The sequence below is a fragment of the Anas platyrhynchos genome, chromosome 18, assembly GCF_047663525.1.
Source record: "Anas platyrhynchos isolate ZD024472 breed Pekin duck chromosome 18, IASCAAS_PekinDuck_T2T, whole genome shotgun sequence".
NCBI lineage: Eukaryota > Metazoa > Chordata > Aves > Anseriformes > Anatidae > Anas > Anas platyrhynchos.
In genome coordinates this window covers 239,766-258,269 of record NC_092604.1, presented here as the reverse complement: position 1 = coordinate 258,269, position 18,504 = coordinate 239,766, and the positions used below count along the sequence as shown (strand labels likewise).

The following is an 18,504-nucleotide window of genomic DNA, read 5'->3' as shown; positions in this document are numbered from 1 at the left end:
AGGTCCTATTGCTGAGGTCCTATTGCTGAGGTCACAATGCTGAGGTCCTATATGCTGAGGTCCTATTGCTGAGGTCCTAATGCTGAGGTCACAATGCTGAGGTCCTATTGCTGAGGTCACAATGCTGAGGTCCTATTGCTGAGGTCATAATGCAGAGGTCCTATTGCTGAGGTCCTATTGCTGAGGTCACAATGCTGAGGTCACAATGCTGAGGTCCTATTGCTGAGGTACTATTGCTGAGGTCACAATGCTCAGGTCACAGTGCTGAGGTCCTATTGCTGAGGTCCTATTGCTGAGGTCACAATGCTGAGGTCCTATTGCTGAGGTCACAATGCTCAGGTCACAGTGCTGAGGTCCTATTGCTAAGGTCTTATTGCTGAGGTCACAATGCTGAGGTCCTATTGCTGAGGTCCTATTGCTGAGGTCACAATGATGACGTCCTATTGCTGAGGCCCTATTGCTGAGGTCACAATTCTGAGGTCCTATTGCTGAGGTCCTATAGCTTAGGTCCTATTTCTGAGGTCCTATTGCTGAGGTCCTATTGCTAAGGTCTTATTGCTGAGGTCACAATGCTGAGGTCCTATTGCTGAGGTCCTATTGCTGAGTTCACAATGCTGAGGTCCTATTGCTGAGGTCCTATTGCTGAGGTCCTATTGCTGAGGTCCTATTGCTGAGGTTACAATGTTGAGGTCCTATTGCTGAGGTACTATTGCTGAGGTCACAATGCTCAGGTCACAATGCTGAGGTCCTATTGCTGAGGTCCTATTGCTGAGGTCACAATGCTGAGGTCCTTTTGCTGAGGTCACAATGCTGAGGTCACAATGCTGAGGTCCTTTTGCTGAGGTAACAATGCTGAGGTACTATTGCTGAGGTCCTATTGCTGAGGTCTTATTGCTGAGGTCACAATGCTGAGGTCCTTTTGCTGAGGTCACAATGCTGAGGTCACAATGCTGAGGTCCTATGGCTTAGGTCACAATGCAGAGGTCACAATGCTGAGGTCCTATTGCTGAGGTCAAAATGCTTAGGTCCTATTGCTGAGGTCACAATGATGAGGTTTTATTGTTGAGGTCCTATTGCTGATGTCCTACTGCTGAGCTCCTATTGCTCATGTCCTATTGCTGAGGTCACAATGCTGAGGTCCTATTTCTGAGGTCCTATTGCTGAGGTCCTATTGCTGAGGTCACAATGCTGAGGTCCTATTGCTGAGGTCCTATTGCTGAGGTCCTATTGCTGAGGCCCAATTGCTGAGGTCACAATGCTGAGGTCCTATTGCTGAGGTCACAATGCTGAGGTCCTATTGCTAAGGACTTATTGCTGAGGTCACAATGCTGAGGTCACAATGCTGAGGTCCTAATGCTGAGGTCCTATTGCTGAGGTCCTATTCTTGACGTCCTATTGCTGAGGTCACAATGCTGACGTCACATTGCTGTGGTCCTATTGCTTAGGTGACAATTCTGAGGTCCTATTGCTGAGGTCCTATTGCTGAGGTCCTATTACTGAGGTCACAAGGCTGAGGTCCTATTGCTGAGGTCCTATTGCTAAGGTCCTATTGCTGAGGTCATAATGCTGAGGTCACAATGCTGAGGTCACAATGCTGAGGTCCTATTGCTGAGGTCCTATTGCTGAGGTCCTATTGCTGAGGTCCAATTGCTGAGGTCATAATTCTGAGGTCACAATGCTGAGGTCCTATTGCTGAGGTCATAATGCTGAGGTCACAATGCTGAGGTCACAATGCTGAGGTCCTATTGCTGAGGTCCTATTCTTGAGGTCCTATTGCTGAGGTCACAATGCTGACGTCACATTGCTGAGGTCCTATTGCTTAGGTGACAATTCTGAGGTCCTATTGCTGAGGTCCTATTGCTGAGGTCACAAGGCTGAGGTCCTATTGCTGAGGTCCTATTGCTAAGGTCCTATTGCGGAGGTCATAATGCTGAGGTCACAATGCTGAGGTCCTATTGATGAGGTCCTATTGCTGAGGCCCTATTGCTGAGGTCACAATTCTGAGGTCCTATTGCTGAGGTCCTATTTCTGAGGTCCTATTGCTGAGGTCCTATTGCTGAGGTCCAATTGCTGAGGTCACAATTCTGAGGTAAAAATGCTGAGGTCTTATTACTGAGGTCCTATTGCTGATGTCCTATTTCTGAGGTCCTATTGCTGAGGTCACAATGCTGAGATCACAATGCTGAGGTCCTATTGCTGAGGTCACAATGCTGAGGTCCTATTGCTGAGGTCACAAGGCTGAGGTCACAATGCTGAGGTTCTATTGCTGAGGTCCTATTGGTGAGGACACAATGCTGAGGTCACAAGGCTGAGGTCACAATGCAGAGGTCCTATTTCTGAGGTCCTATTCCTGAGGTGCTATTGCTGACGTCCTATTGCTGAGGTCCTATTGTTGAGGTCACAATGCAGAGGTCACAATGCTGAGGTCCTATTGCTGAGGTCCTATTGCTGAGGTGCTATTGCTGACGTCCTATTGCTGAGGTCCTATTGTTGAGGTCACAATGCAGAGGTCACAATGCTGAGTTCCTTTTGCTGAGGTCCTATTGCGGAGGTCACAATGATGACGTCCTATTGCTGAGGTCCTATTGTTGAGGTCACAATGCAGAGGTCATATTGCTGAGGTCCTATTGCTGAGGTCCTATTGCTGAGGTCACAATGATGACGTCCTATTGCTGAGGCCCTATTGCTGAGGTCACAATTCTGAGGTCCTATTGCTGAGGTCCTATAGCTTAGGTCCTATTTCTGAGGTCCTATTGCTGAGGTCACAATGCTGAGGTCACAGTGCTGAGGTCCTATTGCTGAGGTCATAATGCTGAGGTCCTATTGCTGAGGTCCTATTGCTGAGGTCCTATTGCTGAGGTCACAAGGCTGAGGTCACAATGCTGATGTCCTATTGCTAAGGTTCTATTGCTGAGGCCCAATTGCTGAGGTCACAATCTGCGGTCCCATTGCTGAGGTCCTATTGCTGAGGCCCAATTGCTGAGGTCACAATGCTGAGGTCCTATTGCTGAGGTCCTATTGCTTAGGTCACAATGCTGAGGTCCAATTGCTGAGGTCAGAATGGTGAATCCTATTTCTGAGGTCCTATTGCTGAGGTCCTATTGCTGAGGTCACAAGGCTGAGGTCACAATGCTTAGGGCCTATTGCTGAGGTCATAATGCTGAGGTCCTATTGCTGAGGTCCTATTGCTGAGGTCACAATGCTGAGGTCCTATATGCTGAGGTCCTATTGCTGAGGTCCTAATGCTGAGGTCACAATGCTGAGGTCCTATTGCTGAGGTCACAATGCTGAGGTCCTATTGCTGAGGTCATAATGCAGAGGTCCTATTGCTGAGGTCCTATTGCTGAGGTCACAATGCTGAGGTCACAATGCTGAGGTCCTATTGCTGAGGTACTATTGCTGAGGTCACAATGCTCAGGTCACAGTGCTGAGGTCCTATTGCTGAGGTCCTATTGCTGAGGTCACAATGCTGAGGTCCTATTGCTGAGGTCACAATGCTCAGGTCACAGTGCTGAGGTCCTATTGCTAAGGTCTTATTGCTGAGGTCACAATGCTGAGGTCCTATTGCTGAGGTCCTATTGCTGAGGTCACAATGATGACGTCCTATTGCTGAGGCCCTATTGCTGAGGTCACAATTCTGAGGTCCTATTGCTGAGGTCCTATAGCTTAGGTCCTATTTCTGAGGTCCTATTGCTGAGGTCCTATTGCTAAGGTCTTATTGCTGAGGTCACAATGCTGAGGTCCTATTGCTGAGGTCCTATTGCTGAGTTCACAATGCTGAGGTCCTATTGCTGAGGTCCTATTGCTGAGGTCCTATTGCTGAGGTCCTATTGCTGAGGTTACAATGTTGAGGTCCTATTGCTGAGGTACTATTGCTGAGGTCACAATGCTCAGGTCACAATGCTGAGGTCCTATTGCTGAGGTCCTATTGCTGAGGTCACAATGCTGAGGTCACAATGCTGAGGTCACAATGCTGAGGTCCTATTGCTAAGGTCTTATTGCTGAGGTCACAATGCTGAGGTCCTATTGCTGAGGTCCTATTGCTGAGGTCACAATGATGACGTCCTATTGCTGAGGCCCTATTGCTGAGGTCACAATTCTGAGGTCCTATTGCTGAGGTCCTATAGCTTAGGTCCTATTTCTGAGGTCCTATTGCTGAGGTCACAATGCTGAGGTCACAGTGCTGAGGTCCTATTGCTGAGGTCATAATGCTGAGGTCCTATTGCTGAGGTCCTATTGCTGAGGTCCTATTGCTGAGGTCACAATGCTGAGGTCCTATTGCTGAGGTCCTATTGCTAAGGTCTTATTGCTGAGGTCACAATGCTGAGGTCACAATGCTGAGGTCCTATTGCTGAGGTCCTATTGCTGAGGTCACAATGATGACGTCCTATTGCTGAGGCCCTATTGCTGAGGTCACAATTCTGAGGTCCTATTGCTGAGGTCCTATAGCTTAGGTCCTATTTCTGAGGTCCTATTGCTGAGGTCACAATGCTGAGGTCACAGTGCTGAGGTCCTATTGCTGAGGTCATAATGCTGAGGTCCTATTGCTGAGGTCCTATTGCTGAGGTCCTATTGCTGAGGTCATAATGCTGAGGTCCTATTGCTGATGTCCTATTGCTAAGGTTCTATTGCTGAGGCCCAATTGCTGAGGTCACAATCTGCGGTCCCATTGCTGAGGTCCTATTGCTGAGGCCCAATTGCTGAGGTCACAATGCTGAGGTCCTATTGCTGAGGTCCTATTGCTTAGGTCAAAATGCTGAGGTCCAATTGCTGAGGTCAGAATGCTGAATCCTATTTCTGAGGTCCTATTGCTGAGGTCCTATTGCTGAGGTAACAAGGCTGAGGTCACAATGCTTAGGGCCTATTGCTGAGGTCATAATGCTGAGGTCCTATTGCTGAGGTCCTATTGCTGAGGTCCTATTGCTGAGGTCACAATGCTGAGGTCACAATGCTGAGGTCCTATTGCTGAGGTCCTATTCTTGAGGTCCTATTGCTGAGGTCACAATGCTGACGTCACATTGCTGAGGTCCTATTGCTTAGGTGACAATTCTGAGGTCCTATTGCTGAGGTCCTATTGCTGAGGTCCTATTGCTGAGGTCACAAGGCTGAGGTCCTATTGCTGAGGTCCTATTGCTAAGGTCCTATTGCGGAGGTCATAATGCTGAGGTCACAATGCTGAGGTCCTATTGATGAGGTCCTATTGCTGAGGCCCTATTGCTGAGGTCACAATTCTGAGGTCCTATTGCTGAGGTCCTATTTCTGAGGTCCTATTGCTGAGGTCCTATTGCTGAGGTCCAATTGCTGAGGTCACAATTCTGAGGTAACAATGCTGAGGTCTTATTACTGAGGTCCTATTGCTGATGTCCTCTTTCTGAGGTCCTATTGCTGAGGTCACAATGCTGAGATCACAATGCTGAGGTCCTATTGCTGAGGTCACAATGCTGAGGTCCTATTGCTGAGGTCACAAGGCTGAGGTCACAATGCTGAGGTTCTATTGCTGAGGTCCTATTGGTGAGGACACAATGCTGAGGTCACAAGGCTGAGGTCACAATGCAGAGGTCCTATTTCTGAGGTCCTATTCCTGAGGTCACAAGGCTGAGGTCCTATTGCTGAGGTCACAATGCAGAGGTCACAATGCTGAGGTCCTATTGCTGAGGTCCTATTGCTGAGGTGCTATTGCTGACGTCCTATTGCTGAGGTCCTATTGTTGAGGTCACAATGCAGAGGTCACAATGCTGAGTTCCTTTTGCTGAGGTCCTATTGCGGAGGTCACAATGCAGAGGTCATATTGCTGAGGTCCTATTGCTGAGGTCCTATTGCTGAGGTCACAATTCTGAGGTCCTATTGCTGAGGTCCTATAGCTTAGGTCCTATTTCTGAGGTCCTATTGCTGAGGTCACAATGCTGAGGTCACAGTGCTGAGGTCCTATTGCTGAGGTCATAATGCTGAGGTCCTATTGCTGAGGTCCTATTGCTGAGGTCCTATTGCTGAGGTCACAAGGCTGAGGTCACAATGCTGATGTCCTATTGCTAAGGTTCTATTGCTGAGGCCCAATTGCTGAGGTCACAATCTGCGGTCCCATTGCTGAGGTCCTATTGCTGAGGCCCAATTGCTGAGGTCACAATGCTGAGGTCCTATTGCTGAGGTCCTATTGCTTAGGTCACAATGCTGAGGTCCAATTGCTGAGGTCAGAATGCTGAATCCTATTTCTGAGGTCCTATTGCTGAGGTCCTATTGCTGAGGTCACAAGGCTGAGGTCACAATGCTTAGGGCCTATTGCTGAGGTCATAATGCTGAGGTCCTATTGCTGAGGTCCTATTGCTGAGGTCCTATTGCTGAGGTCACAATGCTGAGGTCCTATATGCTGAGGTCCTATTGCTGAGGTCCTAATGCTGAGGTCACAATGCTGAGGTCCTATTGCTGAGGTCACAATGCTGAGGTCCTATTGCTGAGGTCATAATGCAGAGGTCCTATTGCTGAGGTCCTATTGCTGAGGTCCTATTGCTGAGGTCACAATGCTGAGGTCCTATTGCTGAGGTACTATTGCTGAGGTCACAATGCTCAGGTCACAGTGCTGAGGTCCTATTGCTGAGGTCCTATTGCTGAGGTCACAATGCTGAGGTCCTATTGCTGAGGTCACAATGCTGAGGTCCTATTGCTAAGGTCTTATTGCTGAGGTCACAATGCTGAGGTCCTATTGCTGAGGTCCTATTGCTGAGTTCACAATGCTGAGGTCCTATTGCTGAGGTCCTATTGCTGAGGTCCTATTGCTGAGGTCCTATTGCTGAGGTCCTATTGCTGAGGTTACAATGCTGAGGTCCTATTGCTGAGGTACTATTGCTGAGGTCACAATGCTCAGGTCACAATGCTGAGGTCCTATTGCTGAGGTCCTATTGCTGAGGTCACAATGCTGAGGTCACAATGCTGAGGTCACAATGCTGAGGTCCTATTGCTAAGGTCTTATTGCTGAGGTCACAATGCTGAGGTCCTATTGCTGAGGTCCTATTGCTGAGGTCACAATGATGACGTCCTATTGCTGAGGCCCTATTGCTGAGGTCACAATTCTGAGGTCCTATTGCTGAGGTCCTATAGCTTAGGTCCTATTTCTGAGGTCCTATTGCTGAGGTCACAATGCTGAGGTCACAGTGCTGAGGTCCTATTGCTGAGGTCCTATTGCTGAGGTCCTATTGCTGAGGTCCTATTGCTGAGGTCACAAGGCTGAGGTCACAATGCTGAGGTCCTATTGCTAAGGTCTTATTGCTGAGGTCACAATGCTGAGGTCCTATTGCTGAGGTCCTATTGCTGAGGTCACAATGATGACGTCCTATTGCTGAGGCCCTATTGCTGAGGTCACAATTCTGAGGTCCTATTGCTGAGGTCCTATAGCTTAGGTCCTATTTCTGAGGTCCTATTGCTGAGGTCACAATGCTGAGGTCACAGTGCTGAGGTCCTATTGCTGAGGTCATAATGCTGAGGTCCTATTGCTGAGGTCCTATTGCTGAGGTCACAAGGCTGAGGTCACAAGGCTGAGGTCACAATGCTGATGTCCTATTGATAAGGTTCTATTGCTGAGGCCCAATCGCTGAGGTCACAATCTGCGGTCCCATTGCTGAGGTCCTATTGCTGAGGCCCAATTGCTGAGGTCACAATGCTGAGGTCCTATTGCTGAGGTCCTATTGCTTAGGTCACAATGCTGAGGTCCAATTGCTGAGGTCAGAATGCTGAATCCTATTTCTGAGGTCCTATTGCTGAGGTCCTATTGCTGAGGTCACAAGGCTGAGGTCACAATGCTTAGGGCCTATTGCTGAGGTCATAATGCTGAGGTCCTATTGCTGAGGTCCTATTGCTGAGGTCCTATTGCTGAGGTCCTATTGCTGAGGTCACAATGCTGAGGTCCTATTGCTGAGGTCCTATTGCTGAGGTCACAATGATGACGTCCTATTGCTGAGGCCCTATTGCTGAGGTCACAATTCTGAGGTCCTATTGCTGAGGTCCTATAGCTTAGGTCCTATTTCTGAGGTCCTATTGCTGAGGTCACAATGCTGAGGTCACAGTGCTGAGGTCCTATTGCTGAGGTCATAATGCTGAGGTCCTATTGCTGAGGTCCTATTGCTGAGGTCACAAGGCTGAGGTCACAATGCTGATGTCCTATTGCTAAGGTTCTATTGCTGAGGCCCAATTGCTGAGGTCACAATCTGCGGTCCCATTGCTGAGGTCCTATTGCTGAGGCCCAATTGCTGAGGTCACAATGCTGAGGTCCTATTGCTGAGGTCCTATTGCTTAGGTCACAATGCTGAGGTCCAATTGCTGAGGTCAGAATGCTGAATCCTATTTCTGAGGTCCTATTGCTGAGGTCCTATTGCTGAGGTCACAAGGCTGAGGTCACAATGCTTAGGGCCTATTGCTGAGGTCATAATGCTGAGGTCCTATTGCTGAGGTCCTATTGCTGAGGTCCTATTGCTGAGGTCACAATGCTGAGGTCCTATATGCTGAGGTCCTATATGCTGAGGTCCTATTGCTGAGGTCCTAATGCTGAGGTCACAATGCTGAGGTCCTATTGCTGAGGTCACAATGCTGAGGTCATAATGCAGAGGTCCTATTGCTGAGGTCCTATTGCTGAGGTCCTATTGCTGAGGTCACAATGCTGAGGTCCTATTGCTGAGGTACTATTGCTGAGGTCACAATGCTCAGGTCACAGTGCTGAGGTCCTATTGCTGAGGTCCTATTGCTGAGGTCACAATGCTGAGGTCCTATTGCTGAGGTCACAATGCTGAGGTCCTATTGCTAAGGTCTTATTGCTGAGGTCACAATGCTGAGGTCCTATTGCTGAGGTCCTATTGCTGAGGTCACAATGCTGAGGTCCTATTGCTGAGGTCCTATTGCTGTGGTCCTATTGCTGAGGTCCTATTGCTGAGGTCCTATTGCTGAGGTTACAATGCTGAGGTCCTATTGCTGAGGTACTATTGCTGAGGTCCTATTGCTGAGGTCACAATGCTGAGGTCCTATTGCTGAGGTCCTATTGCTGAGGTCACAATGCTGAGGTCACAATGCTGAGGTCACAATGCTGAGGTCCTATTGCTAAGGTCTTATTGCTGAGGTCACAATGCTGAGGTCCTATTGCTGAGGTCCTATTTCTGAGGTCCTATTGCTGAGTTCAAAATGCTGAGGTCCTATTGCTGAGGTCCTATTGCTGTGGTCCTATTGCTGAGGTCACAATGCTGAGGTCCTATTGCTGAGGTACTATTGCTGAGGTCACAATGCTGAGGTCCTGTTGCTGAGGTCACAATGCTGAGGTCTTATTGCTGAGGTCCTATTGCTGAGGTCCTATTGCTGAGGTAACAATGCTGAGGTACTATTGCTGAGGTCCTATTGCTGAGGTCTTATTGCTGAGGTCACAATGCTGAGGTCCTTTTGCTGAGGTCACAATGCTGAGGTCACAATGCTGAGGTCCTATTGCTGAGGTCACAATACTGAGGTCACAATGCTGAGGTCCTATTGCTGAGGTCCTATTTCTGATGTCCTATTGCTGAGGTCCTATTGCTGAGGTCCTATTGCTGAGGTCCCATTGCTGAAATCACAATGCTGAGGTCCTATTGCTGAGGTCACAATGCTTAGGTCCTATTGCTGAGGTCACAATGCTGAGGTCACAATGCTGAGGTCCTATTGCTGAGGTCCTATTGTTGATGTCCTATTGCTGAGGTCACAATGCTGAGGTCCTATTGCTGAGGTCCTATTTCTGAGGTCCTATTGTTGAGGTCCTATTGCTGAGGTCCTGTTACTGAGGTCAAAACGCTGAGGTCCTATTGCTGAGGTCCTATTGCTGAGGTCCTATTGCTGAGGTCACAATGCTGAGGTCCTATTGCTGAAGTCCTGTTGCTGAGGTCCTATTGCTGAGGTCACAATGCTGAGGTCCTACTGCTGAGGTCCTATTGCTGAGGTCCTATTGCTGATGTCACAATGCTGAGGTCCTATTTCTGAGGTCCTATTTCTGAGGTCATAGTGCTGAGGTCCTATTGCTGAGGTCACATTGCTGAGGTCCTATTTCTGAGGTTCTATTGCTGAGGTCCTATTGCTAAGGTGTCCTGGTTTCAGTTAGAACAGAATTAATTTTTTTCATAGTAGCTGGTGGAATGCTGTGTTTTGGCTTAGGATGAGAAGAGTGCTGATAACACCCCGATGTTTTAATTGTTGCAGAGCAGTGCTTATACTAAGCCAAGGACATCTCAGCCTTTTGCTCTGTCCTGCCAACGGGCAGGCTGGGGGTGCAGTAAGAGCTTGGAGGGGACAGACCCAGGACAGGTGACCCAAACTAGCCAAAGGGGTATTCCATACCATCTGACGTCATGCTAAACAATATATAGGGGTGGCTAGCCGGGGGGAGGGGGCCGGACTGCTCGGGGTGAGGCTGGGCATCGGTCAGCGAGTGGTGAGCAATTGCATTGTGCATCACTTGTTTGTACATATTATTATTATTTCCCTATTATCACCATTGTATTATTATTGTTATTATTGTTATTATTATTATGTTATTATTATTTTCCTGTCTTATTAAACTGTCTTTATCTCAACTCACGGGCTTCACTTTCCATTTCTCTCTCCCGTCCCAGAGAGGGAGGGGGGAGGGTGAGCGAATGGCTGCGTGGTGTTTTAACTGCCGGCCGGGTTAAACCACGACAGTCTTTTTGGCGCCCAACGTGGGGCCCGAAAGGTTGAGATAACGGCAGATCTGACCAGAGTGTGTTAAACTAAAACTGGTGTAAGGATTAGACCTGCATAATAGTCACTTGTCATAATGCTGATTGCTTTAATCTCAACTCTGCTGCGCCTGTTTTCCAAATTGAGTATTATAGTACATTATTTTCCGTATTTGCTCTCTGTCGTGTTGTTTATCCTCTCCGGGCCCTGGTTTCAGATCATTATGGTACTGTGTGTTGTAGCAATGGCTTATGAGACGATAAGATATCTGGTCATGACTCTAACTCTTTATTTGTATTCAGTAACATCGTCGACTCTGTACTTTGGAAACTGTATCTTGGAAACTATTTGCAATTATACCTATTGTTTTTTTCCATTATGGAGTCAATCTGTGGAGGGGAAAGGGGAGGATATTTTTCCTTACTTGCTTACTCTCCCTTTCTCCTTCACCACCCCTGTATCCTCCTGGATCACTCTGCCTTCCTCCTTCACCACCCTCTTATCCCCTGAGCTTGTCACAATAGCTCTCCAAGATATTGAATATTCTTGGGATACTCAGACCACCATAGTCTTGTTGTTCTGCCTCCTGAATGCACTTCAGGTTCTGCTTAAAGTTAAACAATTACTTAGGAAGCTCATCCGGAGATCTGCCCGGAGGCAGTATAGTTGTGGGTGGCAGGGAGTATGGGTGGATATGGGCAGGCATCTAGAGCAGTTGGCACCCCCAGTGTGTTGGAAATTCACCCCTGAACAATGGCAAAATCCTCAAAAACTGGCAGAATGCTTGAAAAAAAGGTGTCATGATTCTGGCAGTTCCAAAGTGACACAAATCATTGTAACGTGCTGGGGCCTGGCTCATGCCTATCGAGCTGCCATTGATACTGCTATCAACTTAGTGACAGACCCTGCGGCCACTCCAAGCCCTGTGACAGATCCAACGGCCACTGTGACCCCTACGGTGGACTCGGCAGCCGCTCCAGATCCGGTTCCTGCAGCCGCTCCAGATCCGGTTCCTGCAGCCGCCCCAGCTCCAGCTCCTGCAGCCGCTCCAGTTCCAGCTCCTGCACCCGCTCCAGTTCCAGCTCCGGCTGCTACTCCAGTCCCAGTTCCTGCAACTGCTCCAGCTCCAGCTCCTGAAGCTGCTACAGCTCCGGTTCCTGCAACTGCTCCAGCTCCTGCAGCCGCTCCAGCTCCTGTGGCTGTGTCAGAGAAACGAGCTGTAGCAGTGCAAGTTGACCCTGCAGAGGGTATTCCAACCTCTGTGGCAGACCCTGTAACAAAGTCAGAGAAACGAGCAGTAGCAGTGCAAGCTGCCCCTGTAGAGAAGGTGAAAAAATGGTATAGAGAGTCAGGTCGTTTAGAACGCAGAGAGTCTTCTGCCAATCCAGGTAAGGCTTCTGCCAAAACTAGGTATAGAGATGACGAGGATGACGACGATGCTGGGCCATCAAGGATTCAGGAGGAGGAAGATGAGGATGTCGAAAAATCAACAGTAACTACCCGAAGCCTAAACGAGCGCGAGCTACGAGATGTGCGAAAAGATTTTGGTCGCTGTATAGGTGAGCAGCTTGTCACCTGGCTGCTCCGGTGCTGGGACTCTGGAGCCAATTGTGTGGAATTAGACGGCAGGGAAGCCAAGCGGCTGGGATCCCTTGCTCGAGACGCCGGCATTGACAAAGCAATTGCAGATGGAGCACAATCCACCAGCCTCTGGAGGCATCTCCTCAGCTGTGAGGGAAAGGTATCCCTTCAAGGAAGAACTTTTATGTCTACCAGGCAAGTGGACCACTATGGAGAAAGGAATCCAGTACCTGAGGGAATTAGCCGTACGGGAAGTGATTTATGAGGATCCAGACCTCAGACAAACATCCAAAGATCCAGATGAAGTCAAGTGTACACGACCCATGTGGCGGAAGTTTGTACAGAGTGCACCATCATCATATGCCAGCTCATTGGCAAAAATGGCCTGGAAAGAGGATGAGGAACCCACAGTGGATGAAGTGGCTAAACAACTCCGGCAGTACGAAGAAAGTCTCTCCTCTTCCTTACAGGCCTGCGTCTCAGCTGTGGAGAAACTTTCTGAAAAGGTTCACCAACTTGAAGAGAATCTATCTTCCTCCCCACCTGAACCAACCAGTGTCCAACGACCGAAAGAGAACACCTGGGAGAAAACACTTTCTGAAAAGTTTCACCAACTTGAAGAGAGATTATTCTCCTCTGTACCTGTACAGAGCAGTGTCTCAGCTATCAGGGGTAGGCGTTCATCTACACAAGGAAGACGGTATGGTGGGTACTCACCCCGTGCCACCCTGTGGTTTTACTTACGAGACCATGGAGAGGACATGAGAAAATGGGATGGAAATTCTACCGCGACCCTAGAGGCACGGGTACGTGAGTTGCAAAAGAAAACAATCAGGAAAAAGGGATTCTCTGAAAAGTTTGCTGCTCCAACTTCCAGCAGACAGTCCTTCAAACACAGAAACGAAGAAGATTCTGACCAGGATTAGGGGGGCCCTGCCTCCAGCCAGGGGGAGGAAAGGGACAATCGAGTTTATTGGACTGTGTGGATTCGATGGCCTGGCACGTCACACGCACAGAAGTATAAGGCTTTAGTAGACACCGGTGCACAATGTACTATAATGCCATCGAGCTATAAAGGACCAGAGCCCATCTACATTTGTGGAGTGACAGGGGGATCTCAGCAGTTGACTGTATTGGAGGCTGAAGTGAGTCTGACTGGGAATGAGTGGGAAAAGCACCGCATTGTGACTGGCCCGGAGGCTCCATGTATCCTTGGCATAGACTATCTTAGAAGAGGATATTGCAAGGACCCAAAAGGGTTCCGGTGGGCTTTTGGTATAGCTGCCTTAGAGACAGAGGGCATTAAACAATTATCTACCTTGCCTGGTCTCTCAGAGGACCCTTCTGTTGTGGGGTTGCTGAGGGTCGAAGAACAGCAAATGCCAATCGCTACCACAACTGTGCACCGGCGGCAATATCGCACTAACCGAGACTCCCTGATTCCCATCCATAAGCTAATTCGTCAACTGGAGAGCCAAGGAGTGATCAGCAAGACCCATTCACCTTTCAATAGTCCCATATGGCCAGTGCGAAAGTCTAATGGCGAGTGGAGACTAACAGTGGACTATCGTGGCCTGAATGAAGTGACGCCACCACTGAGTGCTGCAGTGCCGGACATGCTGGAACTTCAGTACGAACTTGAGTCGAAGGCAGCCAAGTGGTACGCCACAATTGATATCGCTAATGCATTTTTCTCCATCCCTCTAGCAGCAGAGTGCAGGCCACAATTTGCCTTCACTTGGAGGGGAGTCCAATATACTTGGAATCGGCTGCCCCAGGGGTGGAAACACAGCCCTATCATTTGCCATGGGCTGATCCAGTCTGCGCTAGAGCAGGGGGAAGCTCCTGAACACCTGCAGTACATCGATGACATTATTGTGTGGGGTGACACAGCAGAGGAAGTTTTCGAGAAAGGGAAGAAAATAGTCCAAATCCTTCTGAAAGCCGGTTTTGCCATAAAACAAAATAAAGTCAAAGGACCTGCACGAGAGATCCAGTTTTTAGGAATAAAATGGCAAGATGGACGTCGTCAAATCCCAATGGATGTGATCAACAAAATAACAGCTATGTCTCCACCAACTAACAAAAAAGAAACACAGACTTTTCTAGGTGTTGTGGGGTTTTGGAGAATGCACATCCCAAATTACAGTCTGATTGTAAACCCGCTCTACCAAGTAACCCGTAAGAAGAATGAGTTTGAATGGGGCCCTGAACAACGACAAGCCTTTGAACAAATCAAGCAGGAAATAGTCCATGCAGTAGCCCTTGGGCCAGTTCGAACAGGACCAGATGTAAAGAATGTGCTCTACACTGCAGCCGGGGAGAATGGCCCCACCTGGAGCCTCTGGCAGAAAGAACCTGGGGAAACTCGAGGTCGGCCTCTGGGGTTTTGGAGTCGGGGATACAGAGGATCTGAGGCCCGCTATACTCCAACTGAAAAGGAGATATTGGCAGCATATGAAGGAGTTCGATCTGCTTCGGAGGTGGTCGGTACTGAAGCGCAGCTCCTCCTAGCACCCCGATTGCCAGTACTAGGCTGGATGTTCAAGGGAAGGGTCCCCTCTACACATCATGCAACTGATGCTACATGGAGCAAGTGGGTTGCACTGATTACTCAGCGGGCTCGAATAGGAAACCCCAGTCGCCCAGGAATATTGGAAGTGATCATGGACTGGCCAGAAGGCAAATACTTTGGGATATCATCAGAGGAGGAGGTGGGTCGTGCTGAAGAAGCCCCGCTGTACAACCAGTTACCAGAGAATGAAAAGAAATATGCCCTGTTCACTGATGGGTCCTGTCGTATTGTGGGGAAGCATCGGAGATGGAAGGCTGCTGTATGGAGTCCTACGCGACGAGTTGCAGAAGCTGCTGAGGGAGAAGGTGAATCGAGTCAGTTTGCAGAAGTGAAAGCCATTCAGCTGGCTTTAGACATTGCTGAACGAGAAAAATGGCCAGTTCTCTATCTCTACACCGATTCATGGATGGTAGCAAATGCCCTGTGGGGATGGTTACAGCAATGGAAGCAAAACAACTGGCAGCGTAGGGGCAAACCCATCTGGGCTGCTGCATTGTGGCAAGATATTGCTGCTCGGGTAGAGAACCTGGCTGTGAAAGTACGCCACGTAGATGCTCATGTGCCCAAGAATCGGGCTACTGAAGAACATCAAAACAACCAGCAGGTGGATCAGGCTGCTAAGATTGAAGTAGCTCAGGTGGACCTGGATTGGCAGCATAAAGGTGAATTATTTATAGCCCGATGGGCCCATGACACCTCAGGCGATCAAGGTAGAGATGCAACATACAGATGGGCTCGTGATCGAGGGGTGGACCTGACCATGGACGCTATAGCACAGGTTATTCATGACTGTGAAACATGTGCTGCAATCAAGCAAGCCAAACGGTCAAAGCCTCTTTGGTATGGAGGACGGTGGCTGAAATATAAATATGGAGAGGCCTGGCAGATTGATTACATCACACTCCCTCAAACTCGCAATGGCAAGCGCCACGTACTTACAATGGTGGAAGCAACCACCGGATGGCTGGAAACATATCCTGTGCCTCATGCCACCGCCCGGAACACCATCCTGGGCCTTGAAAAGCAAGTCCTATGGCGACATGGCACCCCAGAAAGAATAGAGTCAGACAATGGAACTCACTTCCGAAACAACCTTATAGACACTTGGGCCAAAGAACATGGTATTGAATGGGTGTATCACATCCCCTATCATGCACCAGCCTCCGGGAAAGTTGAACGATACAATGGCCTGTTAAAGACTACCTTGAAAGCAATGGGCGCTGGGACGTTCAAAAACTGGGATACGCATTTGGCAAAGGCCACCTGGTTAGTCAATACTAGGGGATCTACCAACCGAGCTGGACCTGCCCAATCAAACCTGTTACGTACTGTAGATGGGGATAAAGTTCCTGTAGTGCATGTAAAAAATATGCTGGGTAAAACAGTCTGGGCTACTCCTGCCTCAGGAAAAGGCAAACCTATTCGTGGAATTGTTTTCGCTCAGGGACCTGGATACACTTGGTGGGTGATGCAAAAGAACGGAGAGGTCCGGTGTGTACCTCAAGGAGATTTAATACTGGGTGAGAATAGCCCATGAACTGAATTGTACCATGTTAAATAGTATATTATACTGTATGTTATCACTACCATGATTACTATAGGTGACTAATTAGAATGTATGGAAAAGAGTGTAACCTGAGCATGACATAAATGGTATGGAATAAGGGGTGGATAGATGTCCTGGTTTCAGTTAGAACAGAATTAATTTTCTTCCTAGTAGCTGGTGGAATGCTGTGTTTTGGCTTAGGATGAGAAGAGTGCTGATAACACCCCGATGCTTTAATTGTTGCAGAGCAGTGCTTATACTAAGCCAAGGACATCTCAGCCTTTTGCTCTGTCCTGCCAACGGGCAGGCTGGGGGTGCAGTAAGAGCTGGGAGGGGACAGACCCAGGACAGGTGACCCAAACTAGCCAAAGGGGTATTCCATACCATCTGACGTCATGCTAAACAATATATAGGGGTGGCTAGCCGGGGGGAGGGGGCCGGACTGCTCGGGGTTAGGCTGGGCATCGGTCAGCGAGTGGTGAGCAATTGCATTGTGCATCACTTGTTTGTACATATTATTATTATTTCCCTATTATCACCATTGTATTATTATTTTTATTATTGTTATTATTATTTTGTTATTATTATTTTCCTGTCTTATTAAACTGTCTTTATCTCAACTCACGGGGTTCACTTTCCATTTCTCTCCCCCGTCCCAGAGAGGGAGGGGGGAGGGTGAGCGAACGGCTGCGTGGTGTTTAACTGCCGGCCGGGTTAAACCACGACATTACTGCATGGGATCAATCATGCACGAGGAAGAGAGATTCCTTTTAAACTCCTGCTTAGAATAACAGTAGGGAGCGCTTCCGAAAGCCCAATGGATGTAGCTGTAGGGGGAAGGAGCTGAGCCTAAAGCCTTCCTGCCTCCAGCAGCGGCAAATCCTGAGCTCAGTTCCCACCAAGGTATCAAAACATGTAGTGAGCCAAGCTGAGTGTGGTCTGGTTGTAAGGTTAGCAATGAATATGGTCAACTGCTGTCCTGCCGGGCGGGCTACCCTCCTGGTGCTGCAACCACTGGGGACAACACGGTGCCAGTTCCACAGAGATGCTGACCAGCGTCAAGGCGCTTGACCTGGTCTGCATGAAGGCAATTTCACATCACGAAAAGCAAAGATTTCCTCCAGTGACTCCCGAGCCAGCTCTCAGGTTCTCCTCTGCACCAGCGCTAAGACTTTTAATCCTCAGCCTGGCAGGTGTTGACAAACTTTGTAATCCTCGTCATTTAAAAAGAAGAGGGGAAAAAAATGCTGTTTCTTCTTATGGAATTAAAGCCAATGTGTAAAGAAATCCCCATTAATAGGGCAAATAATAAAACAGAGGGTTAACTCCGGCAGGGTGTCAGGTGGCTGCTGCTTACAGAAACAAGGTGGATACTGATTAAGGAGGTATTGGGGAGGCATTGGGGAGGCAAGGACAATCCCCAGACATGGACTGTATATCTCGAAACAAGACACTGGAACTCATGATAAGGAAGCGGCAGACGGACAGAGAAACAAACGTAAGGACTATAAATCTCAAAATTGGACATTGGAATTCATTATAAAGATACAACAAACGGAAGAATTGGCAACAACCAGCTCTCGCAATTAAGAAACGTGCCAATTCAGCAGATTCCTGACCAAAGGTGAAAAGTACACTGTGAGGAAGACTCGGGGTCTTCCTCCCAAAGACCCCTGCCCACGTCCCAAAGACCCCTGCCCACAATTCTTGGGAGGCTCTACGCAGGCGCAAGGTGCCAAAAGGCTAATTAGCATGAGAAGTGAGGGAAGGCGGGGATAGGTAATGCATATGTATAGGCGCTTGTAGAATATTGAGAGATTGATTGTATAAATTCAAGACTGCTTTCCGCTTTGGGTATGCACGATAGGTGGAGAGATTCCCCGTGCATCCAGCGCTGCAATAAAGAATATACCACTTAAAGGAATTTCGGCTTCGATCTTTGAATCAATACTTTATTATTATTTTTTTTTTTATAAAGGCGGGAGGAGTTGTGGGTAGTGCTTAGGTCCAGCAGGAAACTTGTGCATGTCAGTGGGACGCTAGAGACTGAGGAGGGGATGAATTTTTAACGCAGCCTGTCCACAGAGATATCACACCATTTGGGGAC

At 48.5% G+C, this 18,504-nt stretch overlaps 1 long non-coding RNA gene across 1 annotated transcript in view; it reads left to right on the top strand.

Annotated features, from left to right (window-relative positions):
- LOC139999004 (uncharacterized) overlaps nt 1-18,504 on the top strand; it is a 365,625-nt gene that overhangs the window by 339,758 nt on the left and 7,363 nt on the right. The window lies entirely within an intron of this gene.